The sequence below is a fragment of the Sceloporus occidentalis genome, unplaced genomic scaffold (genome assembly GCF_023333645.1).
Source record: "Sceloporus occidentalis isolate IW3139 unplaced genomic scaffold, rSceOcc1.0.p SCAF_3, whole genome shotgun sequence".
NCBI lineage: Eukaryota > Metazoa > Chordata > Lepidosauria > Squamata > Phrynosomatidae > Sceloporus > Sceloporus occidentalis.
The window spans coordinates 185,965,864-185,987,110 of record NW_028316983.1 but is presented as its reverse complement, the minus strand read 5'-3'; the positions used below and the strand labels follow the sequence as shown (position 1 = coordinate 185,987,110).

Genomic DNA, 21,247 nt, shown 5'->3' with positions numbered 1-21,247 from the left:
AATGGGATGAAGCTAAGATTATGACAAGAATGCCTCTAAATCAGAATCTGCACTACATATAACTATACTGCAGTGCCACAAGGTCTGGGATAGCAAAGCTGCCTGACCCTGCATGAACAGCTATCCATCTCAGAAGTAAAGTATAGCTGGAAGTGGATGCCTCTGACGTGAAGTATGCTGCATGTCTATAAGTGCAATATCCTTCACAAAAAAACTGATTCTGGTTCAGGGTTTCATTCTTAGCAGAACAGATCACTCATGGCCATCTACTGAAAGTCCACCCTCAACATAATCTTATATGGATGTTCGCAACATCTGATCCTGGTTAAAACATGTGTTGCTATAATCTTCAAAGGCAGCCCCATGTACAGTGCATTTCAATAATCTAATGAGGAAGTGATAATCAGATAATGGATCATTTACTTGAAAATAAGAATTTAACAGGACTTTCTGCTGAGCAAATATGTATAGGACCGTCGCAATAGTGACTGATGGTTTCCATGTCAGTGGTCCAGTAAATCCATTTCAGATTTCAATCTGACTTTTAAGGAATTATCCAATGTGTTGAACTGTATCTCCAAAACAGGTTTAGTACCCCAGATAGAGTTTTTCAAGCTTGAACAAAAATCCGGAGTGAAATCAGAACACCATTAAAGGGGGCCATGTACATGCCATGATCCACCTGTTAGTCATCCCAGTTGTAGGAGACCCAGGCCCATTACACATGGGCCTTAAGGTACGGACTGGGTCTGTACTAGGGTTAGGAAGGGGTGTCCCTTCCGGACACCCCTAACCCTAATACGGACCCAGTCCGTACAAAATGGTGGCGCCCTATGTAGACGGCGCTGCCATTACGGTGTCACGAGTGCGCCACCTCTATACAGGGCGGCGCGGATGTGACGTCGTCACACCATGCCAGGGCGCATAGTGCGCCCTTTCCCCGACCGCAGAAGGAGCTCTGAAACGGAGCTCCTTTTGCCGTCTGCGTTGCTGGGCGCAGCCTTTACATGGCTGCACCAGCGACACAGTGGAGAAAGGGGCCAAGCGGCCCCTTTCTCCTCCTCCCCACCATCGCCGGGTGTCCTTGGGGCTTGAAGCCCCAAGGACACCCCTTTTCAGGCCGCCGGGAAGCGGCCTGAAAAGCAGCAGATCGGGGGCTCGGAAGCTGCCGTTCTGGCAGCTGAGGCCCGGATACACTGGGGAAAGGGGCGGGTGCAGGCCGCCCCAAACGGGCAGTCTGTAACCCGCCCCAGTCTCTTTTAAGAATGCTTGTTGAATATATTCTAGTAAAACCTAGTCTTTCCCTACATATCATGCAGTAATGCCCCTATTTTCTATCTTCATATTCTCATCCTCTAAACCTATGTACATTTTCATTCTCCAAGGGCTCCACTTGGATTCTAAAAAAATAAAAACAAAACGAAGGTTCCAAATTTTAGCAAACAAAATGAGCAGGGCTCAATTTTAATTAGTCAAGATGAAAAACAAGGGCATACTGTATATACTCAACTATAAGTTGACCTCATGTATATTGAGGGCAGGTTTTGAAGCCAAAATCATGGATTTTGATATGATCCAGGGATAAGTAGGGTAAAACAATGCCAAAGAATTTACAAAATTCTAACAGGCATAACTGTTTGTGCTCACACTAAAGGTTGGATGGATGAGAGAATAGAGGCTGGTCAGTGCTTCCAGGACAGATTTTACCCTTGCCTTTCACCATGGGATATTTCATTCTTTTATAAGAGTTAAAGTGCAGTACTTATATTAACCCATGGATATGTCAACTCAGATTTTTGGGTCAATTTTTTGACTAAAATTTCTAGACTTATACATGAGTATATATAGTAATATACTAAAACCTGCAAGGTTTTTAAAAATTCAGAATGTGCTTGTTTTTTCTTTTCTTTTAGCTTTTACCAAGTTCAACACATTCATATCAAACGTTGTTTGCTGAGCAGTTTGAGAGGTTCTTTAGAATACACACAGAAAGTGGACTGGGTGCATGTAGTTTTTGATGTGCCCTTCATTATTTATTTAACACATCTTTCCAATTATCATGTATTTCATGCCACATTTGTCTTTAGAAAGCATTCTTAATTACTCATCAGAAATCTAGAAAAATATAATTTTCAGTAGAATCATATAAAATCTATCCAAGGCCCATGTCAAGAAGTGTTTTTGCTGTGTTTTTTCACAACTGCATCAGTCATTGGCTACAGGTTAAGGTAACCTCTTTTTGATTTACTATCTATTTTTACCAGTCCCTACAATTCCTGCAAACTCTTAGTCACATTCCTCAAATATCACAGCCATCACTGCCATCATTCCTATTTCAGCCATTAATCTCTGAACATTTAAAAGATGGCCTAACTGAGCCCCAGAAAATCCCATAATAGGCTCATCTTAGGCTGGCCATAAATCGGAAGTGACTTGAAGGCACACAACAACAACCACCATAACATTTCCCAACCAATTTGTAGTTTCTTGCTTCACATTGCAGGATATTAGTTTCATTTAGAACGTATTATATCCCTGGAAATAATATGCCCAATGTCCCACAAAATGTATATAATCAACATAAGATCTAAAATAACCCATAATTAGATCATTCTGCCAGTGATAGGTCATCAACATTGGGAGATGTTTCCCTCTGAGTTTTGAAAGCGTGAAAATTATTTCTTTCCAACCAAACCACAAGACACTGACGAGCTTACTCTCCAGGCCCATGTCTATAGCTCAGCTTGTCACACCATATACCAAGCTATACTTACAAAACCAAAAAATAACAAAACTGCATAGCACTCCAAGCCAACCTCAAGGATTGCCAACAATGAAAAATGAAAAATCCCTTATTACCTCCAGGAGCCCTCAGATGCCTAAAATGTCCATTATAAGTCCCATACAGTCATATGTCCTACAAGAATTGCCTATCTCCTCTTTAACTGTTGCAGGGGTTGTGGGGTGCAAAACACGTGGGCTCTCCACATGTGGTTGGTTTGGAACACCTAGCATTCCTTACCATTGGCTATGCAGGCTATAGCTGCTTGAAGCTGCTGCTCTACAACAGCTGGAGAAGCACATTATTCCCATTCTTGTCCTATGTGGATATAACACAAAATTGAAGTTGGCAAGCAGGCAGTTTTCCAAAATACCTGCACAAACTCAGTCTTGGTCAAAGGCAGATAATCATCATGTCCTATGAAGGCTGTCCAACCTCTTGACTATACTTCAAAATATTTCTGCAATATTGCAAAAGAACAAAGCTGCTACTTGGCAGAGACAGCATGGAGGCTATCTCCTGCCAACTTCCCTTCTGATCCATTTCCTAAAATGAATTTTCCTTAAATGACGACCCACAGATTCTTGTTCACAAAATTAATTCATTGCCCTGTTGGCCCATCCCGAGCTGTCCGAATGGGACCCTGACACCAACTCATTTGACCCTCCAAAAAAGCCATAAAGGACTATATATCATACTACAAGAACAAATGGCTAGCACTGCACCTAAGAGCTGAGCCAGCACCTTAGAATATACTGGTAATCAACTGTCATCCTCACAAGGATTAACTGCAAGTTTGGCTTTGAACACTGCCTGTCTACAAAGAACTTTAAAAGATACTTTGTACTACTCTCCTGTTTCATAAATCAAATGCATCCTGTTTACAGGTCAAAAGATGTTAGCTGTGCAATTCCTCCCTGGCATTCAAGCGATGACCTGAATTTATTTTCTGAGCATTAACATAATAAAGAGTTTGCACATCATGCAGTATGCTCAGTTGCCCACAGGGTTTTGTACAGGATAAAGGGCTGGAGAGAGAAGTTTAAGTAAAAAGGAATCTGCACTGCCTAGTGTGCCAGCAATGTAACACAGGACTATGGTTAAGTGTGTGATGACCAGATTGTTCCTGCTTTCCATTATACACAACAAGCGTTTTGCTGCTATTTTTGAATACTGTCTAACCAGCTGTCCTCAATACAACTCTAAGCCAAATGTTGCCCATATACAGTGAGCCCTCCCCTTACACATTCCAGACTCCCCCCCCCCCACATTAGGGAAAATCTGTGTATGCCTGTGCCTCATAGGAAACACGTGGTGGTGTGGCGGTGTGGCACGCGTCATTGTTTACATTGCTGCATGGCTTTCATGTAAGCAGGAAACCGCATATATTGCGCCTGCGTATGGCATAGGCACACTGTACAATAAGATTATTGCATCGAGGTTAAAACGTTCCCCAGTGCGTTCTAACGTGCACGCGTGGGGGTGCACATGGAGCATGATGGGAACCCGATGGAGCCCAGAATGCTATTTTACCGCACAGCAGAACAGCGCCGTCGCTGCCAGGCATCCCCATCTCGTTCCCATCGAGTTCCAGGGGACGCCATTTCTGGGGACGCTTTGAAACAGTTCCCAGAAATGGCGTCCCCTGGAACTCAATGGGAACACCCAGCAGCGACGGCGGCGTTCCGCTGTGCGGTAAAATAGCGTTCTGGGCCCCATCGGGTTCCCATCATGCTCCGTGCGCGCCCCCGTGCGTGCATGTTAGAACGCACTGGGGAACGTTTTAACCCTGGTGCGATAATCTTCTAAGTCTTCATCCAACTACAGAGCCCTGGTGGTTCAGTGGTTAAATGCCAGTATTGCAGCCACTCACTCAAAGCTAACATCTTTTGATCTTTTGCACAGCTAACATCTTTTGACCTGTAAACAGGATGCATTCTGAGCATTAACATAATAAAGAGTTTGCACATCATGCAGTATTCTCACAAAGTTGTGAGCTCAATCCCAGCCAGGGGCTCAGGGTCGACACAACCTTGCATCTTTCCAAGGTTGCTGAAATGAGTACCCAGCTTGTTGGGGGCAATTGGCTTACAGTTGTAAACTGCTTAGGGACTGCTTAGTGTGGTGTGAAGCTGTATATAAATGAAGCTGCTATTGCCAACTATATATGAACTGTGTGATTCATGAATAAGAAAATATGTAGTGATTTTGGCATATTCTGAATACAAAATAATGGATTTCCTCTACTGCCACAAAGTGAAATAAGCTTATAGAGCAAGGTCAGAAACTGCCAAGGGTCCAGGAGTCTCCCACACACACATTTTCATCACTATGGAGCTCAGCAGGCCACTCCTGTCCTTTTTTCAAAGCTGAATTTTACTGGAATGTCATTTCCAGGCTTAAAAAAAATTGGTAGTCTAGACTTAGGGCCAAAACAGATGGCACTGAAAGTCCAGTTCAGCGCCAGCTGGGGGATGTGGCGTTTAGATATCCCATACCCCTAAGTCACCTGGAAGCCATGCCGGTGATTACACACTGCCTAGTTTCTGGGTGACTTGGGGGTATGGCGTTCAGGCACCACTCACCCCAGAGCTGGTGAAAAGCTGGCTCTAGAGCCAAAGGGGCGACTTTTCCACCCCAATAGGAGTGGACTTTTCCTGCTCCTATTTGGGGTGGAAACTGGCTGGACTGGAGCCATGGTGTGCAGTTGCCCCGGCTCCAATCTGGCTCTCTCAGGGACGGCATCACACACACACCTTTAGGGCTGTCTGTTTCACCCCTTAGTTTAGGTTAGTTTAGACTTAATACAAGCCTAGGGACAGACTTCAAACAGGCCATTTCTGGGATCTCTGTGATTTTCAAGACAAAAACTTTTCGGGTATGATAGACCTGAATTCTACCTTGTCCTCAGTTTGGGGCTCAAGGAAATTCACAATAATTGAAACAAACATAGTTAAGATCCTTTAAAATTTTAAAAACAAGTAAACCACAATAAGATTAATATGAATCATTTTTATGCTTTACATGGGTGGTGTACAAACTAAAAATATAAACAAAAAGAAACAAAAACATTTACAATAAATTAAGTAAAACAAGATAAAACTATAATGTAATCCTCTATGTCCCATATTAGGAGAAAGATGGGATACAAATTAAACAAACAAAATAAATAAATAAATAGCAGTACATAATGAAACTTAAAGTAAAACCACATATAGAAGGGATAAAACATATATAAAATATGAAAGCATAAAGACCTAACAACAGTTCCTAAAATGTCTATGAAATTAATCAATATAATCAAAATTATATCTGTTGGCCAAATAAATAAATAAATTTAAAAATTGATATACTAAATGTAACTTTCTTATAGTTCAGATGGTGGCCTAACAAGATTATCAGACACCTGAAAGTGACGGAAGCAAAGCAGGACGCTCCCATCGAAATCATGCGATTGGGGCAAGAATATCAAACAAAGTTGCATGATGCTGCCATTATCCCATTTTTGTCCCGTCATATTTTCCTGTCACTTCTCCTGTTAATGAAAAGCAATGGGAGAATTCCTCTGCACAGATGGGACAAGGATGGGATAATGGCAACACCACTCAACAATGTGTGATATTCTTGCCCCAATCGCACGATTGTGACAGGAGCACCCTGCTTTGCTCCTGTCACTTTCAGGTGTCTGATAATCTTCTAAAACTATGAAGAATGGAGATGCTGCTTTACATAATCTGGCCCTAAACAAGGGAAAACTATAATTTTGCCAACTAAATATTTGCCAAGCCTTCTTCTAGTCTGGGGAGACACAACAGAAGAGCCTTGGATGCAGTCTCCAGCCAAGAGAGGGAAGGGGGACCCAGCGCTCTCCTCCCGTCTCCTTCCCAGACTCCAACAAGGGCCAGCTGGAGGACGCTGAAAGAACTCGTCGTCCCTTAGAGTTGTTTTAATTGTTTAATTGAAAGGAATGTTTATTGTTAGGTTCCCCCCCTTTCACTTGTTTTGCTTTATTAACTGCTATGTATTTTGTTATTTAATCTGCTGCTGTGGATTTGTTATATCTTTTATTTTTGTTATCTACTGTTATTGTTGATTGTGATATTAATTTATTGTTATTGTTTAATATGCTGCTATGTTATATCTCTTTTTATTTCATGTTTATTGTCATTGCTTACTTTGTAATATCCTCTGTTGTAAGCCGCCCGGATACCAAGTGATTGGGCGGCATATAAATAAAAAATATTATTAAATAAAAAAATTATTATTATATTATTGGCTGCCCCCCCCCCCAAAAAAACCCCGAAGACTTGTGACGTCTGAAGCCTATGCACTTGATTGACAGCTTGTGGACACAAATGGGAACGGGGAGCAAGTTAATCCGCTTTAAAATAAAGCGATTTAAAATAAATGGGAATGAAAACAAGGTTTAAATGAATCGAGGTAATTTGCCCCTTTTGCTAATGGAAACGATGGGGAAAATTCGAATTATTCCCGGAACATAATCCGAATCAGAATCGCTCCAATATAATCCGTTTTATCTGCCAAGTGGGAACGCGCCCCCCCCCCCTCCCGATTTTGCCATTTTATATAAGGGATATCATTTCACTATTCCATTGTATTTAACGGGACTTCAGCTTCCATTAATTTTGGTATCCACTTAAGGTTCTGAAACCAAACCCCAGTGGATAGCAAGAGGCCACTGTACCTCATCCTGTTTGAAACTCTGTTAAGGATTAAAGTTACAGGAGCTCCATCCCAGATCCAATCTGATAACCCAATCTATAGTCAAAACCAGAATCTTGATTTTGGTGCAGGATTACACCCAGTGCAGTTATTTCAAGACGTGTGATATATGGTCTCTGAAGTGCATGCCATAAAATAATCTGGCCACAACATTTTGCCCTATCTGTGGTTTTCAAATATTTTTCAAGACAGCCTCATATAGGGCTCAGTAGAGCACTTAAATCAAGCTGTGATTAAGGTGCGTTACAGACCACGCAGAAGGGGTGGTCTGCCGCCGCCTTCATTTGCAGCGTGGAGGAGCCCCAGCGTCCAAACCGCGAGGCTCCTCCGTGCTGCAAATAAGAAGTGCCAAAATGGCACTTCTCTTTGCAGCGTGGATATGATGCCGCGAAGCGCCAATGGCGCACTCGCAGTGTCATATGCGCCACACAACGTGCGGATGCAGCGTGTCCACTACGTAAACATGGCGGCTCCTGTGTGGAACGGGCGCCGCCATTTTGTACGGACTGGGTCCGTATTAGGGTTAGGGGCGTCCGGAAGTGATGCCCCTTTCCAATCCTAATACGGACCCAGTCCTTACTTTATGCCGTTTGTAACGGGCCTAAGGCATGAATCACCATGGCCAGTTCTGCTTTCTCTAGAAACAGTGCCTATGAAAATAACTTTTTCTTTTCTTTCCTTGCCTGTTAAAAAGTAGAGGCAGCTGAACACATGTTGATATCTGAAATAAAATCTAAATACTGCAAAACCCTATACACATGATCTTTGTGAGATCATTTAATTCATTCACACATGGGTAACAACAAATTACAACAGAGCAAGTTGTGAAAAAATTGTATGTGATGGAGTAAATCTGAGGTCATTTTTGGATTTAGAACATCAAATTCCTATATTTCCTATATATACAGTCCGCCCTCAGCATACGGGCCCTCACCGTATGCAGATTTAAGCTTACATGGTGCACACGGCAGAGGCGAGTGGTTGCCATGGCATGCCAGAGCATTCTGCCATTCAAATAAATGGGACTCCAGCATACGTGAAATTTGCCTTACCTTGGTGTGTGTGTGTGTGTGTGTCCAGAACGGATCCCCCATGTATGGCAAGGGCGGACAGTATAACCAGCATACATTTTTTTAAAAAAAGTTTTTATGAACTTCAGTTTTACAGGCCTGTGTTATTAGTGAGAAAGAACAGACAGGTTAGGAAAGACTGCAGTAGTTTGCTTTTGCTTACATCAACTTCTCCCCACCTGCTGAATTATCTAGTGAAATTATACTATGAACTCAGAAGTATATAAGGGCAAAGGAAGAAAGTGGAAGAAAGGGAAACTGATACATTTAAAAAAAAACAGCTGAAAAACCTAAATGACAGAAGATTAATTAGGACTGTCCCTCCCTAACAGTTAGTAAGTATTAGAAAGGTTTATCTGAGATTTTTGCAGAACCAACTGTTCCAAGAGCAAGAGCAAAACCAAACCAAATTGACAGGAGAGGGAATGAAGGGGAGCTCTTTAAAAGGAACACCTCAGAAAATGCCACACTTACAAACGTTTATAGATTCACAACTTTTGGCTCCATATGAAAAGGATTAAACACTACCTGGTCATCTTCATTATTCCCCCCTGTGTTGATCCCTTTTGAAACATACAGGTTGCACAGATTAATTTCTGGCTGCCTTTTGTATTATACCTAGTGTATATACTTGTGTACACATTGAGGAGTTTTAGGGCCAAAACCATGGATTTTGATATGACCTGAGGATATGTCGGAGATAAAACCTAGGGGCATGTAACAAAAGGTGTAAAGGGGTCAATACCATTCCCCCTGTCCTTCTTCTCTGGACCTCTCCAAACCACCAAACACCACTTCCCTGGTGCTGGAGGAAAAGGATTTAACATCAGATTGACAAGGGAAGGAAGTGGAAGAAAATGGGGTGCTTGGTGGGCAGAAAAGTTTTTAACATCAGATTGAAAAAGGAAGGAAGTGGGGTTAAACGGGGTGTTTGGTGAGCAGAAAAGATTTTTACATCAGATTAGGAAGGGAGGGAAGTGGAGTTAATCGGGGTGTTTGGTGGTGAGAGAAGGTTTTAATGCGAGATTGGGAAAGAAGGGAACTCAATTTAGGTGTTTGGTGGGGAGAGAGGTCTGGAGAAGGAGGAGGATGGAGAGAAGGCTTTAACATCAGATTGAGAAGGGAATCACCTCTTACAGACACAGACACAGCTCTTTCAGAAATCACTGTTGAAGTACATGGGATGGTGCTTTTTTCAGGACCTTTCTAAGCAGCAGTACTGTATTGACCCGTATAGAAGTCGACCCAGGATTTTAGGGTCAATTTTTGGGCATAAATATTTTGACTTACAGTCGAGTCTATACATTACTCTTTTTCTTTCCCCTAAAGATTCTTTTAACACTGAAATCTCTTGCTGATGTGTCAAGTAGAACTGCTTGCCTCTTATCTCCTTCCTTGCTATGACTCCAGATAAGACATTGGTAAACTACTCTTCATATGCATATCATCAGTCTCTGCCCAAATTTGAAATACAAAATACTGGAACTTCTTTATAGAGTTTAAAGACTTACAATCACCCACTCTATTTCCTGGCCCAAAAGACACAAACAAAGCATCATAATTTGTCTTCAGTATTCTTGCCTTAGAGATCTGCTTACCTTGAGGGCCTGCAAGCTGTTACTTCAGTATGTATGCATATTCTTCTCTGACCTAAATTATAAGAGACCAACTTCAACAATTGTTATGTGAAAACTAATTTTAAACACTGAATGGATCTAGCATTCTGAGTAACTGGAATAGCTCTTCAGAAACAAACTATTACAAATGCATTAGGAAAGCTGCCAGAGTGATAATTACAGAAGTGTTAGGCATCATATTAAACTTCAATATTATTTCTTATTTTATAGCAACAACCAAACTGCAATTTCATTTTACAGCAGTGATGTAGAAACACATTAGTATTTCCAACTGTTCAATAATTTGTCTGTCTGTTAAAAAAAGGAGGGGGAAGGAAAAATATAGTAGGTCTATATTAGAATAACAGATGAAAATATGATGGAAATGAGTATCTGGACAAGAGACTAGAGTCGTTTCCAGGTTTTTCTTTTAAAACAATTATCTTAACTGTCTGGTACAAGTAACTTAATGTGCATGCAGAAGATATTCAAAAGTTGTGAGAAACAACAATCACTACTGTCACCATTCTCTCAAAGTGGGAAGGTGTAAAGATGGTTGGCAACACAATTGTGTTAGGCCAGAATATCCCATTCTGAATTGTTTTATTAAATCTACCACATCACAATCATGCTGGGAAGGAAGAAGACAAAAGGTTCCTTAATCTCCCATCCAAACATCTTTTTAAAAATGTATCTGTTAAGTGCCTAATCTGAGTATTTTCTTATCCCAATAAGAAATCCAAAGTATTACAGGGAATGATCTACATTCTGAGGAGAGTTGTGGGTATGGATTATACCTCAAACACCCAGAACAAGAAAACACAAGTTTTGAGTAGCTGCCACCCCTCCTTGTTTCAACAACTACAGTTCGATAGTATTTTTCAGCCATATTTCGTCTGTAAAATAAAAATAAAAATCAGTACATGGCTAGAGCCTGAAATGTCAGGATATTGTTTACAACTGTTTAATGACAATGTCATAAATTATAGTTTGTGAGTCTAGTTTGTGAGTCTAGTTGTATGTGAATTCAATAACAAAATATGCCAGCCTATCCTAACCTATATTCCAGGTCAAAAACTTGATAATGTGCAAGATAGAAGAACCAAAGTGAACAGAGAAACTAATTCATAAGAGTGATCAATGAGGTTCCTGAAATTTTTGCTGATCTTGCTGAGTAAACCAAAAAGGATCTTGGAACCCTTAGCATGTGCTATTAGACAAAAGTCCAGGATTGGAGTATATCAATTTACAATATAAAGAAATTGCCCCAGCAGCCAATCCCTGTTTTGATACAGTTGATTATTAATTTAGGTAAAATATCTGGGTATCCAATTAACTGTTCCAAGTCTGAAATACTGCCAGTGGGAGACATGGTAGACTCTAGTGTATTTATCACTTGGCAGTTTTGATGTTGCCCAAATTGTACTACTAATTTGGTTATAATAATTCCAAGGAATTTATTTCAGATTATTAATCTTAAAATCAGTAAAATGATAAAAGATATTGCACAAGATTTAGAGAGCTGGGAGGGCTTAAAATGAGTCAGTGGGATAAGGTAAACACAATTATAATGAATGTTATACCTAGAATTGTTTGTGTTATTTGTGGAATTTCTTGATTTATAACTTGCATTTATTTTCAAAAACTAAAAGCCTGATTCAGGAGATTTTCTGGGATTCCTCTCCTCCTAGAATTTCAATGAAAAGGATACAGTTCCATTCAAAGGGTGGAGAGGGTGGTTCAGCCTTTCAAATCATCTTTCATACCATACTTCATAAGAGGAGACAGAATTACACCACATTTTTAAAATTAAGTTAGGTTGTTTTAAATTAATCAGTTTCTATTTCTATCATTCCTGTTTCAACTTTTTAGAATATGAATAGTTCCTCAGTCATATTCAGTTTTGTCAGAGAGTAAAACCAAAATTCTTCACCCTCTCCAATTTTCAACTAATATTTTAATGCAAATATAAGGAATTACTAGTTACTAGTTAGAATAATTCATTAATTCACACTCTTTCAAATGAAATAGTGTTAACTATATTGTTCCTAGCTTTCATATTTCAGATATACAGGGTTTATCCTCATATCTACATACAAGGAAAAATTCATAAGATTCACATTAAACCTAATTTCTCTCTAGTCTTATTCAAATGAGAAGACTGCCCTAAGGGTTTATGAATTAAATCTGCAGTTTTCATTTCACAAGTATTTATATATTCGTACATAATGCTAAATTACAGTTTAGTGTTACATGATTATTTTCAGGCTCATAAACCAAAACCAAAAATAAAAAAACAGCTGCAGAGTGTGGCTTTCTTTTTCTGGTGTATTTTGCTGTTACAGACAAATGTCTCAGACAAACTGTAGGTTTTGGAAACCAATGTAACATACAACGCTGTACTGATCCTGCCTCCTCACACCATACAGTTGATTAACCACATTTCATACAGGTTCAGAAACATAAACTGCAGTTATCTGAAAAGAGAAGTTAAGATGCTATGCCAGAGTGGAATGGGACTAAGCACCCAATTGAGAAAATTAATCAATATCAGGTATTATCAACATTACATCACTATTATTAACATATTACATCTTAGCTACATGGCTTTCAGTTTATTTATGGGCATAATTCAAAGTGCTATTTTTGGCTTATAAAGTTCTGTAAACCTGGAAAAATAGCAGCTTGGTAGCATTTTGATCAGGAAAATAATGCAATTTAAAAAAAAATCCACTAATACCTCTCTTCTAAAACAGGAGAACACCAGGAGATTCTTTTATGTGAAACACTCAGGAGGTCTGTTCACAGATAATTAATATCATATCCAGTTTGGCATTTAATATAAAGACATTCTCCATTTGTGCTATGTAAAAGAGAACAAAAATTGTTTATAAAACATTTCTAAATAGCACTACTAATCAGGTCTAATATACACACAAAGCTCACAATCACTTAACCATAGTGAAGTCAGGTTTTTCTTCCAGTTTTTGCACTGTTGTTTTATTGCACAGAATACTGAACAGAATACAGAATTGGTAGGCAGAAAAGTGATGCATAAAAACTTTTAAAAGAGCAATAATAAGTTACTGGGAGAAGAATGCTTCACGTCATGCCACCTTTCCATGGCTAGTCCCTTATAAAATGTGATTTCCTCTACAAGCCAGCCCTTCACTGCAATTAAGTACTTTGGCATCAATTGAAAGGATTCTCTTATGAATGGAATTTGGACCTAGTCTTGGCAGCTAGATAGCAAAACATGGTTAAGGATAAATCCAATTAGCTTTAATACAACCTATATAGGTTTTTGACATTCTTGTGCAGATGTGATTCAGTAAAGGTCACGTTGAGTCATTTTGGGTTCTTTAGTTTTTAGTGCCACTACATTACCCATATAACAGCATGACTGGATGAATCACACTGGGGGATTGATTGGAATGTACTGGAAGTGATTAAGTTCTAGCAAGCTAACCTCAATATCACACTTACTGAATGACACAGGTGGAACTTCCAAGATGTGTGCTAAATTCTACCAACAATCATAAAGACACCTTTCATTCTTCTGCACTTTTGCACATGCCTTGTGATGTTGGGAATGTGTGGGTTGATGGCAACTATGGAAACAACCTGCTAGTAAACCAAAACACATTTTGTTTTACTGCCTATAATCCCATGATCTTTTAGGAAATGTCTGAAGTTCACTTCACATTAGAAATTGGATCTGATCACTTTGTTCTGAACTTTTAAAAACATTTTTTGGCCGTTGCTATTACAAGCAATGTATACTTTTCTGCTCCCAAACATGGGGACACCATAGGGCCATTAAAAAAATAAGACAACAATGTCTATACTGTACTGTATGTTTTGAAGATTTTCTTGGTCAGTAGTGGGCACCAGTGACCATCTAGATCAAGTAGGCTACTATGGAAGGGTAGGGGGCTGCATCACTCCATCATCCTCTGAGACCTTGGAAAGCAACATGCTCCTGCCCTCATAAAAAAATCTAAAGTTTTCCCTCCAGATGACTTCACACATCCTCCATGGGGAATGGGAGGCATTTTCACCATGTTTTCCAGCCTTCCTATGTTATTTTTGGCCCATGTCAGATACAGTATATTAAAAATAGATTAAGAGTCACTTGTTATCAGTTGAGAATCATTTCCCACTCTTAAGAAGTAGCATAGAATTGCCCTGTGATATATTGCATGAAGTGATAAAACTTGCCATTATGCTCTTCTACATTGCAAGACATGTGTATGTTTGATGAGGATGGCCTTGTATAACACATACTATATTGAAGCTTTGGTGGTTTGAATAATTTTTATATAATAAATAATAATAATAAAATTTTTATTTATATGCCGCCCTTCCTTCGATCAGGGCGGCTTACAACAGATAAAATATAACAGATTAAAATACATACAGTACAAAGAAACAGCAAAACAAAACCAACAGTAAAAAGCCCCATAGCCCAACCTCTTGGCCACGAAAGAGGAGGGAGGCCCACAGGATATCTATTCGGGGAATGCCTGTTGGAATAGGAAGGTTTTAAGGTCCTTCCTGAATTGGGCCAGGGTAGTAGACGAGTGGAGCTCTATGGGCAGCGCATTCCAAAGGGCTGGGGCAGCTATGGAAAACGTCCTCCGAGAAGTGGAGGCTAACCTAGCCCCAGGCACCTTCAGTAGCTGCTGCCCAGACGTTCTGAGGGTGCGAGGCGGAATGTATGGGGAGAGGCGGTCCTTTAGGTATCCTGGGCCCAAGCCATTTAGGGCTTTATAGGTAATTACCAACACCTTATATTGAGCTCGGAAACGAATGGGCAGCCAATGGAGATCTTTCAAAATCGGTGTTATATGGCTGGTCCTGAGAGCACCAGTGACCAGCTGGGCTGCCATGTTCTGTACCATTTGCAGTTTCCGAGTTTGGTATAAGGGTTGCCCCATGTAGAGTACGTTACAGAAGTCCAATCTCGAGGTTACCAGAGCATGTACGACAGTTTCAAGGTCCCTCTGGGCCAGGTATGGGCGCAGCTGGCGAATCAGCCGAAGCTGATGACAGGTGTTCTTGACCGTCGCATTCACCTGAGCAGCCAGGTGAAGGGACGAGTCAAGAAGCACCCCCAGACTGCGCACGGAGTCCTTCACAGGGAGCGTGACCCCGTTCAGGACAGGTGGAACCACCGTCATTCCTGGACCAGGAGAACCTATCACTAGTACCTCCGTTTTCTCTGGATTCAGCTTGAGTCGGTTTTCCCTCATCCAGCCCATTACTGACTCTAGACAGGCCACGAGAGGAGAGACGCCATCCCCAGTCACTGCATCAGTCGGAGACATAGAGAAAATGATTTGGGTGTCATCAGCGTACTGATAACCCCGCGCCCCATGTCTCCGGATGATCTCTCCCAGCAGTTTCATGTAGATGTTAAATAGCATGGGAGACAGAATGGCTCCTTGAGGGACCCCAGTTTTAAGGGGCCTCTCGTCGGAACACACGTCTCCCAGCTGCACCATCTGGGACCTCCCGGAGAGGTAGGAGCGGAACCACTGGAGCGCAGTGCCCCCGATTCCCACCTCTGCCAGGCGTCCCAGAAGGATACCATGGTCTATGGTATCGAAAGCCGCTGAGATGTCCAAGAGCACCAGCAGGGACACGCTTCCCCTGTCGATGCACAGACGGAGATCATCGACCAAGGCGACCATGGCCGTCTCAACCCCGTAACCTGCCCGGAAGCCAGTTTGAAATGGGTCCAGATAATCCGTTTCGTCCAAGACCGCCTGAAGCTGGATAGCAACCGCCCTCTCGATCACCTTTCCCAAAAATGGTAGCAGCGAAACAGGCCGATAATTATTATGTACCAGGGGGTCGAGGGAGGGCTTTTTTAGGATCGGTTTTACTATGGCCAATTTAAGATCCGATGGAAATAGCCCATCCCTCAAAGATGAATTAATTATCCGGCGTAACAATGATGTTACCACCGGTCCCCCCTGGGCCACTAACCACGAGGGACAGGGATCAAGAGAGCAGGTTGTTTTCCGAACACTTCCAAGGATCTTGTCCACATCCTCGGTACTCACCAACTCAAACTGATCCAGTTTAACATAGTCCACGGAGGCTCTGGACACTTCTACCCTGGATTCTGCATTAATGTCGGCGTTCAGACTTTCGCTTATACGAGAAGTTTTATCCGCAAAAAAGTCGTTAAACAAGTCACAGCAGGCCTTAGAAGGTTCAAGGATCTGGTTCAGGGTGGGAGGGAGCTGAGTTAGCTCCCTAACCACCCTGAACAACTCTGCCGGACGCGACTCAGCGGACGCAATACGAGCAGCACAGAACGAGTTCTTTGTTGCTCGTATTGCCTCTCCGTAGTCCTCTAACAGTTGGTCTAGGAGAGTCTTATCATCTAAGCGAAGGTGTTTCCGCCAACGGTACTCTAGCCGTCGCAGAGCTCGCTTCCTTGCCCGGAGATCTTCCGTGTACCAGGGCTTACGTTTGGAAGCGGGCCTGAGAGGGCGCTTGGGAGCGATCCTGTGTATAGCCCTAGAAAGACCGGTATTCCAAATACCGGTGAGGGCATCAACAGAGTCGCCGTCATTTCCAACCGTGAGCCCCTCTAAGGCTTCTTGGAACCTCTCAGGTTCCATCAGCCTTCGAGGGTGGACCATCCTAACAGGTCCACCACCCCCGGGGGGGATCTGGGCAGAGGCCTTGAGTTTCACCTCTACCAGGAAATGATCCGTCCATGACAGGGGGGAAACATTAACTATTTCCACCCACGGATTCTCCGCTTCCGAACAGAAGACCAAATCGAGAGTAATACCCGCGCAATGCGTAGGACCCTGTATCAGCTGGGACATGCCCATGGCCGCCATGGTCTCCATGAATTCCCGAGCCGCACCGGATGGAACATGGCTGGCCGTGAGGGAGATGTTGAAGTCACCCAGGACAAGAAGCCTGGGCGTCTCCAACATCAGCTCAGCGACCAGCTGTGTCAGCTCGTTAAGGGAGTCCGCTAATGCACGGGGTGGCCGATACACTAACAGAATCCCTAGACTGTCCCTAGCCTTTAGGGTCAGGTAAATACACTCAATATAGGAGGTCTGTCGGATGTGGTTCCTGGTGAGGGACACGGTGTTCCTATGTACCAAGGCCACTCCCCCCCCGCCCACCTAACCTGCGCTGGTCCTTCACCGAGTACCCGGCAGGCAGGGCCTGAGCCCACACAGCATCTCCTTCAGGCCCCAGCCAGGTCTCGGTAATGCAAGCCAGGTCACACTTAGAGTCCTCCAGCAGATCCTGGAGGATGTGGGTCTTGTTGTTAAGTGACCTGGCATTGCACAGGAGCAGCGACAGGGTTTGTGGCACGGTTGGAAAGACCCTCAGGTCCTTCAGGTTGGGAGGTGGACAGGAAGGCGAGATAGATATGATGCATCTATCACGCCTTCCCCTGGAACGCAAGTCCCTCCTCCCACCGCCATACCTCCCCCTGCCCCACACAACCTCAATAGGAGCTCCGCCCACCAAGGTGTTATCCCCGGCCCAGGCATCCCCGACATCCCTATCCTCCCCCCGCCCTCTATGGCTACTAAAGGAGCAGAGGTTAGCCACTACAGGCATCCTCTGCTCCCAGGGCCAATCTAAACCTCCCACACCAATAAAAGCTGCGCAACTGCGCAGGTGCGCAGCAGCGGTGCTCCTTAGTCCGTGGGCGGTCCTCCCGGGGCGGTGCGCAGATGTGCACCTCCGACACCCCGGGAGGGAACCGCCCGGTTAAAAGCGCAGTCCTGGCCGCGGCAGCAACGGCGGTGGTCCGGCGTGGAGGCGAAAGGGGGCGTGCCAGGAAGGGCCCGGTGTCCCGGCTTTATCCCCGCCGCTCTCACCTGGCGGGGCTCCTCCCTGGCTTCCCCCCAGATGGTCCTTAAAGGCCCCACGCACCAAAACTGGCCGCCAAACGCCAAAGCCAGTGGCTGCAAGGTCCCAAAGGAGTCCCGCCGGGGTGCTCCTTAGTCCGTGGGCAGTCCTCCCGGGGCGGTGCGCAGATGCGCACCTCCGACACCCCGGGAGGGAACCGCCCGGCTAAAAGCGCAGTCCTGGCCGCGGCAGCAACGGCGGTGGTCCGGCGTGGAGGCGAAAGGGGCCGTTTTTTCTTTTTTAGTCATTGATGAGATTTGTATAGATGCCAAGAATAGTATTGATTATTCTTTACTAGATAAGATTCTGAATGAATTATACATATTGGAGTTAAGACAGCTAAATCAATTACATACCTTAAGTGTAGTGGGAGAAATGCATGTAGAAATTGACTGAAGAAGATGACTTCATATTGTCCTGAGTGCTCATATCAATTTTACTCAGCTATACTCTTGATCGACTGACAGCATTTATCTAATACGCATTGGAACTCTTTAGTAATTTTATGTTAGGAAATCATATATATTGCTAATCTTCAGCTCTGCTCTTGATCAATTATCAGTATTTATTTAACATCCTTGGCACTTTTTATATCTTCATGTTGGTTATGGTTTTTTAATCGTTGTTAATTTTATGCTAATAAAATCACATATATTGACAATCTAGTATATTATTGTGGTTTATTTCTTGTAAAAGTCATATTTTGTTTATAAATTATTTTCTGGCATTGTTACGTAGTAACATAACAGTAGCCCTCTACTGGACATGGACATTACAGAACCACTCGATTCTAATTTCAGCAGACATAAGTCTGATTTAGGAAGACATAAGACCACAACAGGATTCTGAATGAAGAATGCATTGCAAGTAGGTTGATTCAATAAATGAAGCCATATCCTTGAGTTTGCAAGATTTAAGCAGAGTTGTTAATAAGGGGCTTCACTAGGTGTGTATGGGCCACACCAGGTGGCACCATAAGTGGGATGACACCACAACCACCACTCTAGCGATACCACTGTTGTTCCCTTAATGGCTGCCTTTTCAAAGAAACAAGGCATAGCATTAGCATTCCATGTAAGATACAAGGAGTTTTGCGGAAGAGAAGGTGTAGCCAGAAAGGGGACAAATGAGGCCTCTCCTTACAGGGTGACCAGATGCCATAATGACAAAAGAGGACAAAGCATTACAAAATGTAGAACATTCAAGAAAAGGTAGGGCATTACAAAATAACAGCTAAAACCACTAATATAACTATAAATATAAATTAATGGACAGAAGGCTGAAATGTAAGGCATGTCCTGAAAAAGGAGGACACCTGGTTAACCTGTTTCCTTACTCTGCCCAGTGTGCTTCATAAATCACTCTAGGAGTAGAGGAGAGAGAGTGGGACTTTCTGCGTTCCTCCCTCCTCCTGGCATGGCCTGGCTCCATCCGTGTGAGAAGAAGATACAGGCAGGAGAATCAGGGAATAAGGGGCTGTACAGACCGGCCACACGGGGTTAGGGTGTGGCTTCCACATGATGCACACCCTAACTCCGCTCCCTGGCCATCTTGACACTGCATACCACACCACACTGTGCATGACATCACAGCACTCTTCTGGTGCTGTGTATATGATGCAGCACCAAAGGAGCATGGAAAAGATGCACACTGGCAACTATGGCACCCTTTCTGGGGCACAAAACGAAGCCACTTTTTGCTGCTCCTTTTTGCGCCATGGAAAGGCAAGATCAGGATCGCAGCATGTAGTTTCTGCAGTCCCGATCCAGCACTAAAAGGGGTGACTGCAGGCTGCACGGGAGTTACTGCACCATGTGATACCAATGTTAGTGATGCCACTGCTGTTAATAATAGTCTCTTGGAGATCTCTCATTCCTAGAGCTATAAGTAAAAGGCAATATAACAGCATAAACCAACAGCAACAACTCTTTCTTGGTGACCTGGGTCCAGTTACCATCTCTCAGCCTAACCTTACAGGATTGTTGAAAAAATAAAAACAGAGAGAAGGACCACAAACACTGTCTTATGATTAGTGGAAGAAAGACAGGATATTAATACTGTATAACAATTTTTAAACTTATTACACTTGATTCCACTTGTGTGTGTTCAAATTGTTCCCAGCTTATGGCGCTCCTAAGGCAAAACTATCATGGGGGTTTCTTGGCAGGTTTCTTCAGAGGGGGGTTTCCATTGTGATCCTCTGAGGCTGAGAAATAGTGACTTGCCCAAGGTCACCTAGTGGGTTTACATAGCTGAGCTGGGATTCAAACCCTGGTCTCCAGAATCCTAGTTCAACTCTCAAACCACTACGCCATGCTGCTTTACAGCTAATTTTTTCATTTAAATATTTTGTTAAATTCCTCGATTTTGTAAAGAAAATAGTTTCAGTATTCTTTAAACCAGGAAGAGAAAATTAAAGATTGCATGTGATCATACTCATTTAGCAATACATAAACCAGTAAAGAAGATAAAGGGGGCTTTAGTACATGCTAAAAGTGATCAGGTATCAGGGGTGTGAAGAGCATCATCATTTTTAAAGTCTGATTTTAAAAATGGGCTTATTATTAGATATATTTAATTCCCAATGAATGGAATTAAAAGGGCTGTGCTAGATGGATATTTCAGCATTATGTCTCTGTTTAACACAGCTACACCATAATTATATCATCACCTGGTTTTAAGCACAGAACTCTTCATTTACTTTTAGTGTCTGTGGAGTAAGACAAACCGGCATACACACTAATGCAGTTCAACAACGATTAAGGGAAAGATAAAGGAAACTGCCAGTCTGTAGCTCCATTGGGAAAACAAGCCAATCATGAAAGACAATAGAACAAAAAGGCTTGATGCCTTCTTTTTTCAGATTGTTTCTCTTCCCACTCACATAATCATCTGCCCTGTTCACTGTTTTTACTAATGTACTGGAGGGGGAACAGGACGTGTACTAATCATATCTTCAAAGAATATAAAGCAGGAAATTGATGTCACTTGTTCTGAACATGTACTGAATTCTAAAGTTGCTTGGATAATTAAGACAAAGAGCTAACATGAAGATTTTCAATTGAACAAACATATGTCTAATGTATGGGGTGGGACTCAAGTGTCATTCATGATTTTACCTGTGGTCTGCT

The 21,247-nt window shown here is 42.5% G+C and overlaps 1 protein-coding gene across 10 annotated transcripts in view; it reads right to left on the bottom strand.

Moving 5' to 3' along the window:
- Positions 1-21,247, bottom strand: part of DLGAP1 (DLG associated protein 1) — a 427,607-nt gene that overhangs the window by 383,116 nt on the left and 23,244 nt on the right. Inside the window, exon 2 of one of the 10 annotated variants that reach the window (XM_089517114.1) lies at positions 10,194-10,245. The exons of the other annotated variants lie outside the window; for them this stretch is intronic. The gene's annotated coding sequence lies outside the window, so the exon portion shown is untranslated. The remainder of the gene's footprint in view (positions 1-10,193; positions 10,246-21,247) is intronic. 10 annotated transcript variants of the gene reach the window in all.